Genomic DNA, 23,395 nt, shown 5'->3' with positions numbered 1-23,395 from the left:
AAAGGACGGCCTCGCGCGACCGGAGCCCCACAGGTAACTTGGGGAGGCTTCCGGTCTCGGGCGAGGCATCAGAGAGGCAGGCGGGGACCAGTAGGGGGTTCTTACCCAGCAGTGGCTTGGCGGATGGTCCGGTAGCCGGGCGGAGTGTGAGTGGCGCAGTGGAGTCCCACGTGGGTAGGCCTGTGAATGGTGCGCATGCGCGCAAGGTGGTAGATCGCGGTCAGACTATGGGACCTTCAGGTGTGGCAGACAGAGTAGTGAGATCATCTGGGGGTCTAGGCAGCGGCCTTGCACTAGCGCGCAGGCACGTGCCCAGGACCTGTGTAGAGAAGGGCGGAGGCCCGCGGCTGAGGTGAGAGAGAGTGGTGCAGCGGAAGGGTGCACAGGTGGTATGGGCATAATAGGGCAGACTGGCATGAGAGAGGGTGCTGGGCAGATGTATGGATGCGCGGGTGCGATAACAGAGGTCGGTAGGCCTGAGGGGACGCATGGTCGATTTGAGGCACGAATGATGTATGAACCACATAGGGGTTGGGAGCATGCGGGGATGACGCATGGCTATGAGAGATTTAATCAGTTCAGGTCTGGGGGCCTTATGAGACAAGGAGACTTGATGTGTGATATGCAGTATGATAGGGGGCAGACACCGAGAGGTGTGCAATCACATAGTGGTGTGGACGAGGATATGATTAGGAGAGCCGTAGAGGCAGCGCTGCATGTAGTGAATACTGCGAGGCCCCAGCCTGGGTTTAGTAATCACGCCGGGAGGGGGCAGAGCAGGAGGTGGTTATCAGAAATGCTGTGGCTAACGTTCTTGGTATGACTGCTGGGGGGAGACAGGGAGAGGGGAGGGAGGGTGCTTCAACTGATGCTCCTCTCGTAGACCGGAGTACTCCCCAAGTTGTTTTGTCTCAACAGGTTCCTGCAAGCACAACAGCAGGGATGGCATCAAGTTCGACCAGCGCCCTAGCGGTGGCTGGGCCCAGCGGAGTCCAGAGTGCTGCTGTACCGTCAGTCCCTTCAGGAGCAGAGACACAAGGAGATGGTGAGTGCCATGCACCAGACACAATGCACACTGACACTGGGTCTTCCACGAGTGGGTCAGGCTCTGATAGCGGGGAGGACCTTGGGTTAGTGGGGAAGGGGCAGCGCAGGATGTTTAGGTGGATCAAGAAGATGGCGGCGGCTCAAGCAAAAGACAGGGCAGGCGCTAGGAATCAGGCAATGGAGGTTCAAGGGGCGCAGGCTTTAGGGGGCGCGATGGCGCCAGTGGGCTCGGTGCCGCGCAAAGTGGCGGCGCAAGGGGACACTTACCCCTGTTTAGTCCACTCGCTTTATGGTCATCTCAAATTGAAGGTCGTTAAGAAGATCCAGGAGGGCAGATACGTTAACGTTTTTGAGCTCTCTCAAGACGCATTTAGGTCAAAGGAAAGAGCTGCAGATGGTTCAGGCCCGAAGAAAGTGCGTAGGCCAGAGACATACGAGGAATGGCTAAAATGCTTCCGCGTACTGGCCGCATGCTATGTGGACAGATGGCCTTTGCAGGGGCACAACCTTTTTAAGTACCAGGATACCATTGAGGATATCCGTACGAGGTTCAAGGAAGGCGCATGGTGTGAATATGACATGGCCTTTAGGAGAAAGATGGTGGGTAACCCTCTGTTACACTTCGGGACACAAGATATGCATTTGTGGTCCAAACTGGGCATGGAGGGCGGTACTCCCTCCCTCGTGGCATCCCGCCAGGCACCGCCGCGTCAGGGGGCACGGCTTGGAAGGAGGGGAAGGGAGTGCTGGAAATTCCAGGAGAAGCAGTGCGATAGGGGTAGCAGCTGCTCCTTTCGACACATCTGCAAATTCTGTGCAGGGCCCCATCCAGGAGCGGAGTGTGGGAAGCGAAAGGAACAGGGCCAGACCAAACTCACTTCTAAGGCAGGAGTTACAGTCAAGAGCACCAACTCCGCTTAGGTTGCAGGCCATGTTGATATGGCTGGCAAACTACCCCGACAGGAGGGCAGCTGAGCTGCTGAGGTCGGGGTTGGAATGGGGTTTCCGTATCCCTGTCACTGGGAAGGTTGTGGGTTCTCCAGTGCATAGGAATTTAAAAACGGCCTACGAATTCCTGCATGTAGTGAGGGAGAAGTTGGCTAAGGAGGTGGCGCTGGGCAGGGTGTCTGGGCCATTCTCCTTCTGCCCGTTGGAAGATCTGGTGATCTCACCATTGGGTGTGGTGCCCAAAAAGGAGGAAGGGAAGTTCAGGTTGATACATCACCTTTCTTTTCCAAAAGGGAGTCGGTTAACGATGCTATTGACCCGGAGCTTAGTTCAGTGCACTATCAATCGTTTGATTGTGTGCTGGACGTGGTCAGGGCATGTCATAACTGCCTAAGTTCTTTGCCTTATCCTTTGTATAGCTGTGTCTTTTCACACTTACATAACTCCTCCCCAACAAGCAGTTTAAATTTCCCTCCTACTCATACCAAATTGCTTGATTGTTGAATCCAGCTTCTCACCCTCTAACCTCCTTGCAACCTTTGAGACAGACGCTGCTCACCTCTCTACCAAACACAGGACCGGAACCGGCAAGCGGTGACGTCACACGCCATCGCACACGCTGCAATTTCCCCAAACTCTGCAGGGGAACTTCGCTCTGTCCGGACAGACCTCACCCATTACTATTACCAGTAAGTCTCAAAAGCGTTTCCTTCATACTCATACCGCAGTAACTTACGAATATTCAGTAATTACTCCTGACATGTCTCAGAATCGTAGTTAGGTTTCCTTCATATTTAAACGCTCTATTCTACCTATATTCTTAATTGTTCAGTCTCAATACCTAACTACTGCCTAAATCTCATTAGCTCTATTAGTTGCCTTAAAGTTGTACACTATGTCTGCTGCCAATTATGATTAGATATGGTATGTCTAAAACTTTAACTTGCAATTGCATGTTGTTATATGTGGGAACCAGTTTGTCAATACTGAGTGGGGCTATACGCTCTGAGGTCTCAGCCATTGTCACACCTATCCTTATAATAAAAGTGAACTGTATCTAATGATTCTGAACCCTGCTGCCTTCCCTCACTTACACAGAATCACTGATACTTTCACAACACTCCTAAGCCTGCAGTTGTGGTCCTAAAAATTCCCTCTCTCCTTTACAGGGGTGAGATTATCTTCCACAGGCTGACAATAACAATCAAGCCAATACTATGGACCCAGCAGCCTTATTATCTCATGTAGAGAAATTAACTCAAACTGTAGATAACCTTACAACAGGGTTAAATACACTACAATTAGAAAACTCATGTTCCTTATATTTCCAATTAAAACCCAAAACATACTTCAATGATCATTTGAAGGTTCTCACCACAATCTCCTATCTGCGTGGCGAACCACGTATATGGGCAAATTTGTTTTTTGAGACCAATGACCCATTGCTGTACTCATTTGATCAGTTTTTTAAAGCAATGGGACAGCTTTATGATGATCCCTACAAACAGCTGTCTGCTGAGACAGCAATGAGGTCTCTGAGACAACATAAAAGGCCTGTGGAGGACTACATCGCAGAGTTTAAGAAATGGTCCCCTGATACACAGTGGAATGACCTCTCCTTGCGCAATCAATTCCGCCTAGGCCTCTCAGATACTCTCAAGGATGAGCTAGCCAGACAACCCCTCCCAGAGACTTTAGAACTCCTAATAGATGCTAGCATCACATTAGATAGACGCATCAGAGAGAGACGCTCAGAAAAGTCACACTTAGAAACATCCACTAAACAAACAGTTACTACTCTGCATCCACCTAAGACAACTACAAAAGCCTCTGAAATCCCTATGGAACTCGGTTTCATCAGAGGTCCATTAACTCTACAGGAAAAATTAAGAAGAAAAGCTTTAGATCTCTGTATGTATTGTGGAGGGATCGATCACTCTGTAAAGGACTGCTCTCAATTACAGCGTAGGAAGGGTAAGATGAACACCACAAGTATATGTTTATCTGCTAAACAAACACAATCTAATCATTGCTCCCTTCCTATCTTATTACAGTGGGATCAGCAAAGACTCAACTCACAAGCAATCCTTGACTCTGGTGCCAGCCACAATTATATAGATTACCAATTCACTACTGTAAATAAAATTCCACTAGTTAAGAAAATGGTGCCTAGTGTACTTCGTTTTATTGATGGTAAGGAAATTACATCAGGACCCATCTTATACCACACCATACCTTTAAGGCTCACCACACATGACCAACACACAGAATTTCTTACTTTTGATGTTATACCCTCACCTCTATATCCCATTATACTTGGTATCAGTTGGTTTAAACAACACGATCCCACTATACAATGGTCAACTTCACATGTCATCTTTGATTCTCCTTATTGTAAAAATTTGTGTCTCCATCATGAACAAATTTTACTTGATGTTCCTTTACAAATCCCCAAGGAATACATAACATTCGCTGATGTCTTTGACAAAAAAGAATCAGAGAATCTACCCCCTCATAGGGTTTATGACTGCCCTATAGATCTCCTACCAGGTGTTGATATACCTTACGGCCATATATTTCCCCTCTCTGATCCTGAGTTACAACATCTAAAAACTTATTTGGCAGATAATTTGAAGAAAGGCTTTATACGTCCTTCCACCTCCCCAGCTGGGGCTGGTATTTTTTTTGTTAAAAATAAAGATCAATCCCTAAGACCCATTATTGATTACAGAGAGTTAAACAAGCGTACGATAAAAAACCGCTATCCACTGCCTTTAATTCCTCAACTCCTTGATAGATTACAAAATGCTACTATATACACTAAATTGGATCTAAGAGGGGCTTACAACTTGGTACGAATAAAGGAGGGTCATGAATGGCTTACAGCATTCCGTACACGTTACGGCCTTTTTGAATATACTGTGATGCCATTTGGCCTCTGTAATGCCCCGGCTACCTTTCAGTACTTCATAAATGATATTTTCAAGGATTTCTTGGATTTATTTATGGTAATATATTTGGATGACATACTCATATTCTCTACCTCACTTACTGAACACATCAAACATGTCACCCTAGTATTAACACGGTTACGAGAGAACTCTCTTTATGTTAAACTAGAAAAATGCTTATTTCACTCCAAAGAAATTAAATTTCTAGGTTATATTGTATCACCCCAAGGTATCCAGATGGATAATGATAAGATATCGGTAATTCAAAATTGGCCTTCCCCAAAAAGTAAAAAGGATATACAAAGGTTCATGGGTTTTGCCAATTTCTACAGAAAGTTTATTAAAAATTTTGCTGTCTTGACTAGACCATTAACTAACTTGACCAAATCTGACACACACTTCAGATGGAACGATGATTTAGAAGAAATATTCAACTTCTTAAAAAAAACTTTCACTACGGCCCCTATCCTCCAATTCCCTAATTCTGAGTTGCAGTACATCTTGGAAGTGGATGCATCTAATTATGCTTTAGGAGCAATCCTCTCACAGAGGCAGACTCCAAAAGATCCTCTGCATCCTGTTGCCTTCTATTCACGTATTCTTAATTCAGCTGAAATAAACTACCCAATAGGTGATAAAGAACTGTTAGCAATCAAAACATCATTGGAACAATGGAGACACCTTCTAGAAGGGACCGTTCTTCCAATCTTGATTTACACAGATCACAAAAATCTAGAATACCTACAATCTAATAGGACTCTTAGCGCACGACAGGTCCGATGGAACCTATTCTTGGCTAGATTTAATTATCTTATCACCTACCGTCCTGCAAACAAGAACAAGAAGGCTGATGCCCTTTCAAGACACTTGGTGGACCAAGTGTCACATCCAAACCTTTCACCTCTAATTCCTCTTGACAGATTCTTAGCTTTAACTACAGAACAAAACATTCAGTTCAAATCAGCACAACAGGCTGACTCAAATAAACCATTACAGGTCTTGGATTTACACTCGGATGGGTTGTATTATTATCAACAACAAATCTATGTACCCAACAGTCTCAGAGCAACAGTCTTAAAAACTTTACATGATTCTCCATCTGCTGGACACATGGGCATAAAGAAAACTCAAGAATTAGTCTCCAGATTCTTTTGGTGGCCTACCTGCCTCTCTGATGTTGAGGATTACGTTAAAACCTGCTTAATCTGCGAAACTACAAAAAAAGGGAGGACTCCCCCTTACGGAAAATTGATCCCATTACCGACTCCTGACCGTCCTTGGAAGGACATAGCAATCGACTACATAGTCGACCTACCTATTTCTGAAGGGAATAACACCATATTAGTAGTCGTAGACCTATTTAGTAAAATGGCACATTTCGTGCCCTACCATAAGCTGCCAACTTCTTCTGAAACCATTTCCTTAATGATACATCATATATTCAAGTATCACGGACTCCCGAATAGTATCACCTCAGATAGGGGAACTCAATTCACCAGCCAATTCTGGAAACAACTTTGTCACTCATTGGGTATTTCTAGACGTCTCAGTACCTCTTTCCATCCCCAAACTAATGGCCAGACTGAAAGGACAAACCAGTGCATTGAACAATATTTGAGATGTTTCATTTCAGCTAAACAAGATACCTGGACCCAACTACTACCATACGCAGAATTCGCCTTCAACAATTCCATCCATTCCTCTACAAAGTTCACACCGTTCTTCATTAATTATGGTTTCCATCCTTCTTTTGAATGCGATTCTATGGACAGCAACAGCTGTCCTGTTGTGAATGACCTCATCAACACTATTAGTGAATCTTTTTCACTAACTGCTGAAAATATTCGCATCGCCAAGGATCGCTATAAATTCCATTTTGATAAAAAAAGGATTTCCTCGCCTAAATATAGAGTAGGTGACTACGTTTGGTTATCAACACGTAATCTACATTTACCCCTTCCTTCCAGGAAATTATCTTCCAGCTTCATTGGACCATTTCCCATCATAAAAATTGTGAATATGAACGCTGTTACCCTCGCATTACCAGCAAATCTGAAATCCCATCCTACCTTTCATGTGTCTCTCCTCAAGCCTTATAGACAACTTCGTCACCATGATCCTTCTATTCCTCTACTTCCTCATCTACAGGATGCCACCCTGGAGTATGAGGTACAAGATGTCTTGGACTCCCGACGTTTTCGTGGGCAGCTTCAGTATCTGGTCCATTGGAAGGGCTACCCTGATTCGGAGGACTCCTGGGAACCGGCTTCCAATCTCTCTGCCCCCCGATTGGTGGCCAGGTTCCATGAACGTTATCCTGATCGTCCTGGACTCGATCCCCGGAGTTGATCATTGGGGGGGGGGTCCTGTCATAACTGCCTAAGTTCTTTGCCTTATCCTTTGTATAGCTGTGTCTTTTCACACTTACATAACTCCTCCCCAACAAGCAGTTTAAATTTCCCTCCTACTCATACCAAATTGCTTGATTGTTGAATCCAGCTTCTCACCCTCTAACCTCCTTGCAACCTTTGAGACAGACGCTGCTCACCTCTCTACCAAACACAGGACCGGAACCGGCAAGCGGTGACGTCACACGCCATCGCACACGCTGCAATTTCCCCAAACTCTGCAGGGGAACTTCGCTCTGTCCGGACAGACCTCACCCATTACTATTACCAGTAAGTCTCAAAAGCGTTTCCTTCATACTCATACCGCAGTAACTTACGAATATTCAGTAATTACTCCTGACATGTCTCAGAATCGTAGTTAGGTTTCCTTCATATTTAAACGCTCTATTCTACCTATATTCTTAATTGTTCAGTCTCAATACCTAACTACTGCCTAAATCTCAATAGCTCTATTAGTTGCCTTAAAGTTGTACACTATGTCTGCTGCCAATTATGATTAGATATGGTATGTCTAAAACTTTAACTTGCAATTGCATGTTGTTATATGTGGGAACCAGTTTGTCAATACTGAGTGGGGCTATACGCTCTGAGGTCTCAGCCATTGTCACACCTATCCTTATAATAAAAGTGAACTGTATCTAATGATTCTGAACCCTGCTGCCTTCCCTCACTTACACAGAATCACTGATACTTTCACAACACTCCTAAGCCTGCAGTTGTGGTCCTAAAAATTCCCTCTCTCCTTTACAGGGGTGAGATTATCTTCCACAGGCTGACAGGGCATGTGGTCCGGGTGCACTGTTAGCAAAGCTAGACATCGAGTCAGCTTTTCGGCTACTACCATTGCACCCTTCGGCATTCAGATTAATGGGCATGAAGTTTGAAGGGGAGTATTACGTGGACAGGTGCTTGCCAATGGGATGCTCGCTGTCCTGTTCCCTGTTCGAGTGTTTCAGCTCGTTCCTTCATTGGGTGGTTTATAAGGCATCAAGTGGGGAAGCAGTGGCTCACTACTTGGACGATTTTCTGTTAGTAGGGAAAGATGGTTCCGCTGATTGCGAACAACTCATGGGCGTCATGCAGGATATGATGGCGTGTTTTGGTGTGCTGCTTGCGGACGATAAGACGCAGGGTCCGTGCACATGCCTCACCTTTCTGGGGATAGAAATAGACACGGTGCAGGCAGAATGTAGGTTACCTATGGATAAGGTGACTCGGATGTTGGCTGCGGTGCGGAGGCTTAGGGAACTGGTCAAGGTTCCCATCAGGGAGGTCCGGTCACTGTTGGGCCTCCTGAATTTTGCGGGACGAGTTATCCCTATGGGAAGGGTTTTTAACCATCGATTGGAGGGCCTTTTGAAGGGCCCTACCAGTCATGCGAAATGGGCCCGCATAACAGCGAAGGTCAGGGATGACCTGGAGGTCTGGGAAAAATTCTTGGTGAATTTTAACGGAGTGTGCTTATGGAGGAGTAGGAAGGTATCAAACCAGGCCATAAACCTGTACACGGATGCAGCGGGCGGATTCGGGTACGGGGCATACCTCGATGGTGAATGGAGCGCAGCTCCATGGCCGCGGGAGTGGATTGCCGCGGGAGTGGATGGCCGCGGGAGTGGATTGCCACGGGTTGGACTAAAAACCTAACTCTGTTGGAACTATTCCCGATAGTGGTGGCAGTCGAAATTTGGGGTGGTAGGTTGGCCAATAAATCGGTGGTATTCTGGACAGACAACCTGAGTGTGGTGTACGCCATTAACAGGCTGTCTGCGTCTTTGCCAGCAGTTGTGTGTTACTTGCGACATTTGGTGTTGCGCTGTTTACAGAGCAACATACATTTCACCGCCAAACACGTCCCGGGAGTGCAGAACGTTATCGCGGATGCACTCTCTCGATTTAAATGGGGGCAGTTTAGGGAAGCAGCACCCATGGCGGCAGAGGAAGGGTTAACATGCCCTTCTTCTCTTTGGCAGTTGTTGAAGGTTGGGTGAGCATCCTACCCTTGGTTAAGGCATCTTTGGCGCCAAGGACATGGTTAGGGTACAAGAGTCACTGGAACAGCTGGGAAGCTTTCTGTCAACTCAGAGGTGTACAGGTACAAAGGGCTACAAGGGTTCTGGTGTTAGATTGGTTGGCACTGCTGAGGTGTGAGGGGGTCAGTAGGGCCGGTGCAAGCGGACGGCTATCGGCGATAGCCTTCTTTAATAAGGCATTGGGTTTTGTTGACCACTCCGGAACCTTCCTAGTTAGGAAGGTGTTGAAGGGGTGGGGTAGGCTGGCCCCCCGTCAGAAAGATCGGAGGGAACCTATTACCCAGGAGAGATTGCAGTCGCTAGCGATGGGCGTGGCAACTGTCTGCAAGTCTGAATACGAGCAGCTTCTTTCTAGAACGGCATTTGCGGTGGCGTTCGCAGGAGCCCTCCTGGTGGGAGAGCTGGTTGCATCTACCAAAGCGAATGGCTGCGGGGGAGTGCAGTTGGAGCATGTCCGTCTGACGGACGGGGGGCTCCTTTTGTTTGTGCCCAGGTCCAAGACGGACCAGGAGGGTGCGGGGGCATGGTTGCCCCTTGAAAGGCAGGAATTTGAGGTTTGTTGTCCGGTGAGTTGTGTGGAGAAATACCTTAAGATGAGGCCGGCAGGGGGAGAACTGCTCCTGATACATGAGGATGGTTCGGCTCTGTCGGCTTTCTAATTCCTCCAGGTACTGGCGAGAACGGCGAAACAGGCAGGTTTGGATCCGAGCAGGATTGCTCCGCATTCCTTTAGAATAGGCGCGGCAACCAGCGCAGCTCAGAGGGGAATACCGGCAGCGGAGATTAAGCGCTTTAGTAGATGGAAATCAACCCAGTATAAAACTTATATCAGGCCAACTAAAGGGCATTGTTAGAACGCATACGCGGTATGGGTAACTATTACCGGGGGGGTTTTCTTAGTTGAACCCATGTTGTGAGGGGATGGTATTTCATGGTGGTGTACTCTGTTTTACCAGGTATTGTAAATGTGAAAGCGCCTCCGGTTCGTGTGTGGATTGTAGGGCATTCATACATCCACTGGGCTCATCTCAGGGCGTGGCGGTCGCCGGAAGGACAGCAACTTGGATTCCCAAGTCCAAGGCAAGCTTCCGGTGGTTAGGGCGCAGGGGATTGTTGTGGGCCGATTTGCCGTCACTCTTGCAGGAGGCGCACAAAAGGTGGGGACAGCCTAATGTTTTAGTGCTGCACCTTGGCGGAAATGATTTGGGGGCATTGCCCGCGCTGGATTTAATTAAAAGAATGGCAGCGGACGTGCACTGGATGCACACTTGGTTGCAGGATGTGACCTTGGGGTGGTCTAATGTAGTTGCTCGATTGCATTGGCGGCACATTGTCACACAGAGGGCTGCATATAATGTGCGTAAAAAGGTTAACAGGGAGATGGGAAGAACGGTCACGGGCCTTGGGGGTTTCGTGATAAGGCACGAAAGTATCACGGCTGACAAAAGGGACCTATTTAGGCCTGACGGAGTCCACCTTACGGATGTTGGGCTGGATATGTTCCTAAAGGACGTCAGGGGAGCATTGTTGAGGGTGGTTAACTGATGTGTGTGATGATCTGGTTAATATTGCAATCTGTTAATATTGTTATGGTTATGTTGTTATGTTGTTATAAAGTTATTTAATTAATGGGTTCCTGTTGGTTTATTGGCGGCAAGAGTTCGCCTGGCTCTTGTGGCGGGTGGTCAATGCCCTGGGGAGCGGGCACAAAGAGAGAAGAGTGACGGTCCTGGAAAAGGGAGGGGTTATGCCCGCCAGGCGCCGGCCTGGGGGTCCTCTCCCTCGCAATTGGACTGAAGACCTCTCAACATCACAGCTCTCTCTGCGTGCCATGGGGCGTGACAGCCGGGTGTCACGCTGCAGGTATCGAAAGGGGCCTTGACCATCTGCTAGTAGGGGCTAGGTTAGGGTGAGATGCCGCCAACGTTTAGGATTACGAACTTGTTGCCAAGTTTCGTTGCTAGGTTAATTAAGTGCCTAAGGGTAATCAGACTAACACTTAGGCACTAGTTTAAAGCGTTTATTTAATAAACGTGAACCGTGACCGGTTCTTTCTCCCAAACAAGTTGTGTGTGTGTGTCTTATTTATAGATAAGGTATTAGACAGTAAGGAGGACAGAATAGATGGTTTAAACCTTATTAGGAAGTTGCTTAAAATTGCATGATCTATCTGTATCATGAAAGAAAAAATTTGGGTTCAGTGTCCCTTTATTGCTTTTTATATGCATACATTATAGGGAGATATGAAGTGGTGTCATGTGACTGCATTGAGTCACATGACTGCTGTGCCCCAGTGTAACATACGTTACAATATAGCACCTTACATCAGAGAATTAAGCACCTTATTAGCATTCATCTTCAAAGCCATTTTTTCAACACTTTTGGGTAAGCTGAACAAATAAAACAGACAGCAGTGATTACTTGATTTTTAATTCATAATTCATTATAATATTTGAATAAATGATTTTATAAGTTGTACATATGGTTTTTCATAGTTAAATTAATCTATACAATTTAAGTTGAATTGGGACCAAATTATGTTTTGTTTTTTTATTAGTAATTATTATTGGTATCTGTCTTGTATATAATATATTTATAATATATTTGTAATCCATGGTGTAAGTATACAGAACTTAGTGCAAAGTATATTTATTATGTATACGTTTTATGTAATAGTCTGTGGACTGACAGCACAAGTATTAACCATTTAAAACCTGTTGTACAAAATAAATCTCTTACAATATGTATTATGATATACTAAAGATAATAATATAGCTGAATTTTTCTTTATAGGACTAATTTCTATTAGGAAGGGAAGTCAATGTGCTCAGATAAATTAATAATTTGTTCATTCTGTATACAAATATATATCCCATACAGAATTTAGTCTTTTAAGTTTCATTCCGGTAGATTACAAGTTTGTGCGTTCGTCCTTTAATGCTGAAAATATGGAATTTTCATCGTTAAAACAGTAACGCAGCCATTACGAGTCTTGTCAGTATAGGTGTACCACAAGCCTTTTATCCTGTAAGGCAACGTCAATCCCGCAATCGTAAAATTTACGTTTTTGCATGGGATTTCCGTAGCATAGAGTTTTTCTGGGAGGCTAATAAGCTAGCATTACACCCTATAACAAGATTCGTAACGCCATCTGAGACCAGCAGTTATGAGTTTTACGCAACAAAGCTGTTACATAAAACTCATAACTAAAGTGTGAAAAAGTACACTAACACCCATAAACTACCTATTACCCCCTAAACCGAGGCCCTCCCGCATCGCAAACACTATATTAAATTTATTAACCCCTAATCTGCCGCTCCGGACATCGCCGCCACTAATAAAATGTATTAACCCCTATTCCGCCACTCCCCGACATCATCTCAACTATAATAAAGATATTAACCCCTAAACCGCCGCCCTCCAGCATCACACACTATTTAAATATTATTAACCCCTAATCTGCCGTCCACCCACACCGCCGCCACTATAATAAACATATTAACCCCTAAACCGCAAGCACCCCCAACGAAATATACTACATTAAACTATTAACCCCTAAACCGAAAACCCCCAACATCCTAAATAAAATAATTTAAACTAGTAACCCCTAAAAATAATGCTCCCCGTAACTTTATATTAAAATTACAATTTTCCTATCTTAAATTAAATTAAAACTTACCTGTCAAATTAAAAAGAATAAGTTTAAACTAATAATTAAACTTATATAACTATTTAACTAAAATTAAACTAACTACCAATTAAAGAAAACGAAAATACACAAAAAATCCTAACACTGATTGGAACAGCCAATAGAATGAGAGCTGCTCAAATCCTATTGGCTGATTGGAACAGCCAATAGAATGAGAGATGCTCAAATCCTATTGGCTGATTGGAACAGCCAATAGGATTTTAGCAACTCTAATTCTTATTGGCTGATTCAAATCTTTCAGCCAATAGGAATGCAAGGGACGCCATATTGAATCGCGTACCTTGCATTGAAGACCGTATGAAGAGAATGCTCCACACTGCATGGACCCACTCCACGCCGCCGGGATGAAGATAGAAGATGCCGCCTGGATGAAGACTTCTTGCCTCCTGGATGAAGACTTCGCCGCCTGGATGAAGATCGTTCAAGCGGGACTTCAAAAACTGTAAGTGGATCTTCGGGGGTTAATGTTAGGGTTTTTTTAAGGGTTTTTTTGCACCGCCGGGATGAAGATAGAAGATGCCTTCTGGATGAAGATAGAAGAGGCCGTCTGGATGAAGACTTCTCGCTGCCTGGATGAAGATCGTTTAAGCGGGACTTCAAAAACTGTAAGTGAATCTTCGGGGGTTAATGTTAGGTTTTTAAAGGTTTTTTTGGGTGGGTTTTTTTTTGTTTAGGGTTTGGGCTTTTCGTAAAAGAGCTAAATGCCCTTTTTAGGGCAAAGCAAAAGAGCTAAATGTCCTTTTAAGGACAATGCCCATACAAATGCCATTTTCAGGGCAATGGTTACCTTAGGTTTTTTTAGATAGTTTTTTTATTTTATGGGTTTGGGGGGGTGGGGGTTTGTAATTTTAGTGGGTCTTTCTATTTTTTTCCAGGTAAATAAGCTGCTTAATTTAGGGCAATGCCTTTTAAGGGCTATTGGTAGTTTATTCTAGATTAGGTTTTTAATTTTGGGTGGTTTTTTTTTTAAATGGGTATTAGAATAGCAATAATTTTTATTATTTTTGATAATTTGTTTGTTATTTTGTGTAATGTATTTTTTTTCATTTTGGGATGGGATTTAATTTTTAGATTAGAGCTTGGGCATTTTATAAAAGAGCTGAATGCACTTTTAAGGGCAGGAAAAAGAGCAAAATGCCCTTTTAAGGGCAATGCCCACACAAATGCCCTTTTCAGGGCAATGGGTAGCTTAGGTTTTACTTTATGTTTATTTTGTGGGTTTGGGGGGTGGAGGTTTGTATACTGTTAGGGGGTGTTTGTCTTTTTTTGGAGCAAAAGAGCTGTTAACTTTAGGGCAATGCCCTACAAAAGGCCCTTTTAAGAGCCCACAAAAGGCCCTTTTAAGGACCCCTGGTAGTTTATTCTAGATTAGGCTTTTTTTTTTTTTTTTTTTAAAGGGTATTAGAATATGAATAATTTTTATTATTTGTATAATTTTGTTTGTTATTTTTTTGTAATGGTAGGTTTTTATTTTTGTAATGTTAGGTTTTAGTGTAAGGCAGCTTTGGTTTTATTTCACAGGTAAGTTTGTATTTATTTTAACTAGGTAGTTAGTAAATAGTTAATAACTATTTACTAACTAGTCTACCTAGTTAAAATAAGTACAAACTTACCTGTGAAATAAAAATAAAACCTAAACTAGCTACAACATTTTTATTTCACAGATTAGTATGTATTTAGTTTTAAATAGGAATTATTTAGTTAATAATTGTTAGTTTAATTTAGCTCTATTTTAATTATGTTAAAGTTAGGGGGTGTTAGGCTTAGGGTTACGTTAGGGTTAGGTTTAGGGGTTATTAGTTTAATTTAGCTTGTTGCGATGTGGGGGGCTGGTGGTTTAGGGGTTAATAGATTTATTTAGTGGTAGTGATGTGGGAGGCCAGAGATTTAGGGGTTAATAACTTTATTTAGTTTGCTGCGATGTCGGGAGCGGCGGAATAGGGGTTAATAAATGTATTATAGTGTGGGCGATGTTGGGGTGCAGGAAAATAGGGGTTAATAAATTTAGTATAGTGGTGGCGATATATCGGGAGTGGCAGATTAGGGGTTAATAACATTATGTAGGTGGCAGCGATGTTGGGGGAGGCAGATTAGGGGTGTTTAGATGTGGGGTTTATGTCAGGGTGTTAGGTTTAAACATTACTTTTTTTTTACCCATAGACATCAATGGGGCTGCGTTACAGAGCTTTTCATTCCGCGATTGCAGGTGTTAGTTTTTTTTTTTTAGCCCGCTCTCCACATTGATGTCTATGGGGAAAGCGTGCACAAGCACGTCAAAACAGCGCTTGTTTTTGGTGCGGTATGGAGCGCAACGCCACCATATCACCTGCCGGGTTTTTAAAAACTTGTAATGGCTGAGCTATAGGGGGTTAAATAACGCCACTTTTGTTGCGGTCGTTAAATTCCCTATAGCGCGCATAACTCACAATCTAGCTGATAGTATTCATAGAAAATATCCAGTTAGCCTCCCTTCTGTTTAGACCTTTAAGTCTATCACCTCCTTTGGAATTTTGGGAACTTGATCTATTAAAGCACTGGGGGTGCATTGCCTGGGCAGTATGCATTGTTACAATGCATATGTTCACATTTCTAAAGTGAACATTTTAGTGAGGCATTAAGATAATAATTATGCAAGCATTGGACAAGGGGCAAGACACAAGGCAAGTAATCGTCATTTTGTATTTTAAGTATCTCGTTGTTTCCTTTTGCAAATGCTGCTGTATTTCTGTGTTTTATGTGTTTAATTTGTTCCCACTTTTGTAAAAATGCTCAAAATATTCATATTCCTTTTTGCTACCTCTTGCCTCTACAACAAACTACTTTACTTAATTACTCCTTCCCCCTCACCAACTGCTCTGTTCATCAGCCCATCTCTCTTAAACTCACCTTACTTTTGTACTCATGAACTTCACACATTCCTAGACTCCCTCTCTCCCCCTGCACCTCATCCCAAAAACAGTCTCATTACTGCAAATCTGCATCTTACCTCATGTCACTCTCCCTCCTGCTCATACTAGCTGCTGGTGACATCTCCCCTAATCCTGGTCCCCAACAACTTCCTAGCCGTGCACATCCATATGTACCTTTCCATAGACTCAGAAAACAAAACTCGGGTAACCTTACTCACATTCCTCTTGTATCTAAAGACACTACCCCCTTCACTTGTGCACTGTGGAACTCTTGCTCTGTTTGCAACAAGCTCACTTCTATCCATGACCTCTTCAACTCTCACTCCCTCAACCTTCTGGCTGTCACAGAAACTTGTCTCTTTCCTTTAGACACAGCATCCACTGCTGCATTGTCACATGGGGGTGTCCACTTCAGCCACTCTCCTAGGTCTGGTAACAGACAAGGAGGTGGTGTAGGTATTTTACTTTCCTCTCATTGCACCTTTCAACAAATACGACCCATTTCTTCCATTACATTTTCCTCTTTCGAAACCCACATGATTTGATTATTCTCTCCCCTCTCTATTTGTGTTGCAGTAATTCCCCCCCCCCCCTGGCTCCTCAACTCAATGGGGCCTATTTATCTAAGTGTCAACTATGTTGCATTCGACGGCATCAATACGCTGGCCTAATATCACCAAACATCGCAGCCGCGTATCTCAATACACTCTCCTTATTTATTAAAAAAGCTGTCAAAAACATGCGCACAAAGTACGGGGCGATGAGCATCGGACTGTTATTAACTAGCAGTCATCGATCTCGTGTCTATTCTGCTTTTTCCCAACTTTATTTATAACATGTCACTTAACGCCGCCACTATACTAAAGTTATTAACCCCTATCCCGCCTCTCCCAGACACCCCCACAACCTAAATAAACTTATTAACCCATATCCCGCCACTCCCCGACACCACCGCCAGTAAATAAATGTATTAACCCCTAAACCTCTGGCCTCCCACATCACCACCACTAACTAAACCTATTAACCCCTAAACCGTCAGCCCACCACATTGATAAAAACTATATTAAGCTATTACCCCCTAAACCTAGCAACCCCTTAACTTTAAATTAAAATTACAAGATCGCTATCTTAATATAAATTAAAACTTGCCTGTAGAATTAAAATAAACTAATTTTTAAATATAAATTAACCTACCCTAACTATTATACTACAATTAAATTAAACTACCAATTAAATAAACTAAATTACATATTTAAAAACCTAACACTGCTAAAATTATTTAAATATACAATGAAACATTATTGCAAAGTACTAAACTACCAAAAAAAATAAACGCTGTTAAAAAAAAATTAAAAAAACACTAAATTCCGAAAAATACAAAAATAAATATCAAAATTTAAAATATTTACACCTAATCTAATAGCCCTATCAAAATAAAAAAGCCTCCCAAAATAAAAAAATGCGTAGCCTACAATAAACTACCAATGGTCCTTAAAAGGGCCTTTTGTAGGGCATTGACCTAGGTTTTACAGCTCTATTACCTGGGAAAAATACAAACACCCCCCCAACAGTAAAACCCACCACCCAACCAACCAACCCCCCCCCAAATAAAATAACTAACTAAAATAACCTAAGTTAACCATTGCCCTGAAAAGGGCATTTGTATAGGCATTGCCCTTAAAAGGGCATGCAGCTCTATTGCCTTGCCCTGAAAAGGGCATTCAGCTCTTTTATGAAAAGCCCAAACCCTAAGCTAAAATAAAAACCCACCCAAAAAAAACCTTAAAAAACACTAACCCCCGACGATTCACTTACAGTTATTGAAGTCCCGCTTGAAGGATCTATCCAGCCGGCGAAGTCCTCATCCATGCTGAAAGAAGTCATCATCCATGAGGCAAGAAGTCTTCATCCAGATGGCATCTTCTATCTTCATCCATCCGGAGCGGAGTGGGTCCATCCTGAAGACATCCGCCGGGAGCATCCTCAAAGATGGCGTCCCTTGCATTCCTATTGGCTGAAAGATTTCAATTAGCCAATAGGAATTAGAGCTGCTAAAATCCTATTGGCTATTCCAATTAACCAATAGGATTGAGCTCACATCCTATTGGCTGTTTCAATCAGCCAATAGGATTGAGCTTTCATCCTATTGGCTGTTCCAATCAGCCAATGGGATTGAGCTCTCATTCTATTGGCTGATTGGAACAGCCAATAGGATGCCTATATGTTCCCTAACCCTGGTCCTTACTTGTTGTGCCATTAGGCCTGTGTATTGCAGATTACATGTGTCACAATTAAGTAGATAAATAGCATAAGTTGACCTACAGTTAAAGAGTGCTCTATGGGAAAACGTCTCACCAGTATATGAACCCCTAAACACATTGCCAAGTCTAACCTGTTTGCAGGCTATGCAGTTGCTATAGTTGCATCTATACACTCCCTTGAATCTAAGCCAAGAGGATTCACTTTTTCTTTCCTCCTTGAGTTGTGTCAGGGCTATATGATTTCCTAAAGTTTTACCCCTTTTGAAAGCAAACCGACATCCCTGTGAGACAATCTCTGTTAGATCATCGTCTGCTTTCAACATTGTCAAATGTTTGCGTAGGATGTTACAAATTTGATAGTATTGTCTACTATAGGTAGTGACAAATGCAATTTGTTGTGAGCTCTTATTTCTATAAAAATAAAAATAAAAAAAGAGAGAGATGCACCCAGCTGAGACAGAACAAAAGCTGGAAAAACTTCCGTGCCTGTTCATTTTTGGGTGCCACTCAGGGTGCATACTCTTTTAGCACACTATGCCCCTTCACAGAGAAAAAATATCCTGTAGCATATCAGTCTGACCCTGCCCAATGAAAGTCCAGCACCGAAATACCAGGCAATTCTTCTCTGAACAAGAGAAACAACAACCCCAGACGATCGTTTCGGCCTTCTGTGGGCCTCGTCAGTGAGGTGCAGTCGCATCTCTCTAAGGGCATGTGTGCAAGGAGTCCCCGTCTGGTTTCCCCTTTTACTCTTAGGGAGACCCAAGAGCAATTTGCATAAATATAAAAAGAGAGAGAGATGCACTCAGCTGAGACAGAACAAAAGCTGGAAAAACTTCAGTGCCTGTTCATTTTTGGGTGCCACTCAGGGTGCATACTCTTTTAGCACACTATGCCCCTTCACAGAGAAAAAATATCCTGTAGCATATCAGTCTGACCCTGCCCAATGAAAGTCCAGCACCGAAATACCAGGCAATTCTTCTCTGAACAAGAGAAACAACAACCCCAGACGATCGTTTCGGCCTTCTGTGGACCTCGTCAGTGAGGTGCAGTCGCATCTCTCTAAGGGCATGTGTGCAAGGAGTCCACGTCTGGTTTCCCCTTTTACTCTTAGGGAGACCCAAGAGCAATTTGCATAAATATAAAAAGAGAGAGATGCACTCAGCTGAGACAGAACAAAAGCTGGAAAAACTTCCGTGCCTGTTCATTTTTGGGTGCCACTCAGGGTGCATACTCTTTTAGCACACTATGCCCCTTCACAGAGAAAAAATATCCTGTAGCATATCAGTCTGACCTGGTATTTCGGTGCTGGACTGTCATTGGGCAGGGTCAGACTGATATGCTGATATATTTAAAAATTAGTTTATTTTAATTCTACAGATAGGGATCTTGAAATTTTAATTTAAAGTTAAGGGGTTGTTAGGTTTAGGGGGTAATAGCTTGATTTAGTTTTTATCGATATGGTGGGCTAATGGTTTAGGGGTTAATAGGTTTAGTAATTGGTGATGATGTGGGAGGCCAGAGGTTTAGGCGTTAATACGTTTATTTAGTGGCGGCTGTGTCAGGGAGCGGTGGAATAGGGGTTAATACATTTTGTTTAGGTGTCGATGATGTCGGGGGCGGCAGATTAGGAGTGTTTAGACATAAGCTTTCGGTGCTTTCAGACTCCCATTGATTTCTATGGCATTCACAGCCTCAAGGCTGGCAGATTGAAAACCAGGTACGCTGTGTCGGAATAGCCGCAAGCGTACCTGTTAAATGTATGATAAATGGGAAAAGGTGTCAAATAGAGCCGAATGTGTATTTGGAACATCTGTAAAGACGTAAGCATCGATCTGCGTCGGATTGAGACAGCCGGATTGAATGTTACATCACAGATTTCAACATTTGCCGGTCTTGAGGCTTTGATAACTAGGTTGGATCAATCTCGCAAAAATTACGACCCGGAATTTCAGAGTATTTGCGGTTGACACTTTGATAAATAGGCCCCAATTTCTAGATCACTTTGCTGCCTGACTATCTTATTTATTTTCCTCAGACACCCCTGCCTTCATTTTTGGTGTCTTAAACATCCCTCTTGACAATCCCACTGCCTCCTCTGTAAAACAACTTCTGCAATTCACTTCCTCTTTCGGTCTGTCACAATGGACTGATTCTCCCACTCACAAAGATGGTCACTCCCTTGATCTGATCTTTAGCTATCAATGCACTATTTCAAACTTCACAAACTCCCCTTTTCCTCTTTCTGACCATCATCTCCTCACTTGCAACATCTCATCCCTTTCTACAACTCTCCCTCCTTCTTCCCCTCACACCAAACTTCACAAAAGCATTATGTCATTAGATCAGCAACAGCTCGCTATTCTCTTGAACCTCTCCTCTCATCCATCTCCTCTTTTTCCTGCCCTGACCAATCCACCTGCCACTACAATTCCACCCTTACATAAGTCCTTGACAATCTGGCCCCTCCTACCATAGCTTGGAAATCACACACTTACCCTCAACCCTGGCATTCTCCTCTGACACAGTACCTACGCAGATGTTCCTGTACTGCTAAGCGGCACTGGAGAAATCTCGGAGTTCAGCCAACTTTCTTCACTACAAGTTCATCTTGAACTCCTACTACTCTGCCCTTAATCTTTATAAGCAACATAACTTCTCTACTCTTATCTCCACTCTTTCTTCAAACCCAAAACGTCTGTTCTCCACTTTCAAGACTCTTCTCCGCCCACCCTCACCTCCTAATACAACTTCCCTGTCAGGTCAAGATTTTGCCAGCCACTTCAACAACAAAATAAATTCCATCAGAAACGGAATCGGATCTTATAATGCTTCCAGTCTCTCACCACCTCAAAAGCTTACAATTAACCAAAACCCACATAGCCATATAATTAGCTTTTCCGCCCCTGTTACTGAGGAAGAAGTTTCTGCACTTATACTGTGCTCTCACCTCACTACCTATCCCCTCGACCCCATCCCCTCACAGCTACAACCCTCCCTCTCTTCTACCCTTACCCCTATACTCACACACATTTTCAACATCTCCCTCAGCACTGGTATATTTTCCTCATCTCTAAAACATACACTGGTCACATCTATCCTTAAAAAACCTTCTCTAGATCCAACCTCCCCATCCAACTACCACCCTATTTCCCTACTCCCTTTTGCCTCAATGCTTCTTTAAAAGCTAGTACATGCACACCTATCCCATTTTCTTACATTACACTCCCTCCTTGACCCACTGCAATCTGGATTGCCCCCATCACTCTACAGGGGACAGCAATAGTTATGGTTACCAAAGACCTACTTACAGCAAAATCCAAAGGCCACTTCTCTCTGCTTATCCTCCTTGATCTGTCTGCAGCCTTTGATACTGTTGACCATCCTCTTTTGTTTCAAACTTTCCAATCCTTCAGAATTTGTAACACAGCCCTCTCGTGGTTCTCTTCCTACCTGTCTAACCATACCTTTAGTATAGCCTTCTCTGGGGCTTCCTCTGCCCCGTTACCACTTTCTGTTGGGGTACCGCTGTGGTGACATTTTATTCACCTAGCTGTTATTAAAATCCCTTCCCCCACGTACACCAGAACCTCTGTCTCTTTTTTATCCTGCTCCTGCTAAAAGATGGATGATGTTGGACACAGAGAATCTGGCTAAGTATTTCTGGGATAATAATCTGTGTAGCAGTATTGCACAAATTGGGGTTAGTGTAGTAAAGTTGCCCTGTATCTTAAAATGTGGACTGTATCTGTAAAATAGATTTATATATATATATATATATATATATCTGTAAATATTTATCTTATTATTAACATATATTGATTCCTAAATAAACTGTTTGGCAAATAATGGAGACCCTCTCATAGAGATTTAGTATATTATATTTAGTAGAAAGTAAAGATATTTTAAATTAATAGATAACCACAACCGCAAGGCTCTGTCCTCAGTCCCCTTCTCTTCTCAATCTACACATCATCATTAGGTTCCCTAATAAAGTCTTACGGGTTTCAATATCATTTATATGCCGATGACACTCGAATCTGCATCTCTGCTCCAGACCTATCTCCTTCCTTGCTAACCCGTGTCACTAACTCTCTTTCTCACATCTCTTCATGGATGTCTTCTCATTACATTCAGCTAAATCTCTCCAAAACTGAGCTCATTATTTTACTCCCTTCCTCTAAAATCTCCACCCCCCCATCTCTCGATAACTGTCGACAATTCAATCATTACCCCTACACTGCATGCCCGATGTCTTGAGGTCACACTTGACTCAGAGCTTTCTTTCACTCCTCACATTCAGGCCTTGGCTAAATCCTTCTGCTTCCACCTTAAAAACATCTCTAAAATTAGACATTTCCTTACATAAGACACAACTTAGATTTGAATCCACTCTCTCATCCTTTCCCGCCTTGATTACTGCAACTCCGTCCTCTCTGGTCTCTCTAGCTGCCATTTAGCGCCTTTATAATCCATAATGAATGCCTCTGTCAGGCTTATCTTCCTTACACGTCGCTCTTCATCTGCTGCACCTCTCTGCCTATCCCTTGACTGGCTTCCTCTTGCCTTCAGGATTAAACTCAAAATTCTGACTCTGACATACAAAGCCCTCAACTGTACTGCTCCCCTCTATACCTTGTCTCCAGATAATCCCCCTCCTGTCCCCTTCGCTCTACTCACAACCTCTTACTCTCCTCCTCTTTTGTTACTTCCTCACATTCCCATTTACAGGACTTCTCCAGACTAACTCCCATCTTGTGGAACTCACCTCGCTCCCCAAGACTTTCCCCTAGTTTTGAAAGCTTCAAGCACTCCCTAAAGACTCTTCTGTTCAGGGATGCATACAACCTACACTAACCTTTCCTCTTACCAGCTCCTTTCCTCTATTGCTATCCGCAATTAACCCCTTAGTTGGCGCTGTACAAATAACCGATAATAATAATAATAATAATAATAATAAAAGTGACAGATAAATGACATAAGGGGGTTGGATGTAAGGATAATGTGAAAAATTATAGGAGCGCCTTAGAGGCTAAGGTAAACTCCAGGTTCTTTATACAATATCACCAAAAATCTAAGGTGTATACAAAGCTGAGCAATAATCAAATACATACTAAAAAAAGGATAAAAAC

Source organism: Bombina bombina, chromosome 8, assembly GCF_027579735.1.
Source record: "Bombina bombina isolate aBomBom1 chromosome 8, aBomBom1.pri, whole genome shotgun sequence".
Taxonomy (NCBI): Eukaryota; Metazoa; Chordata; class Amphibia; order Anura; family Bombinatoridae; genus Bombina; species Bombina bombina.
The sequence above is the reverse complement of the archived record's forward strand: the minus strand, read 5'-3'. Positions refer to the sequence as shown.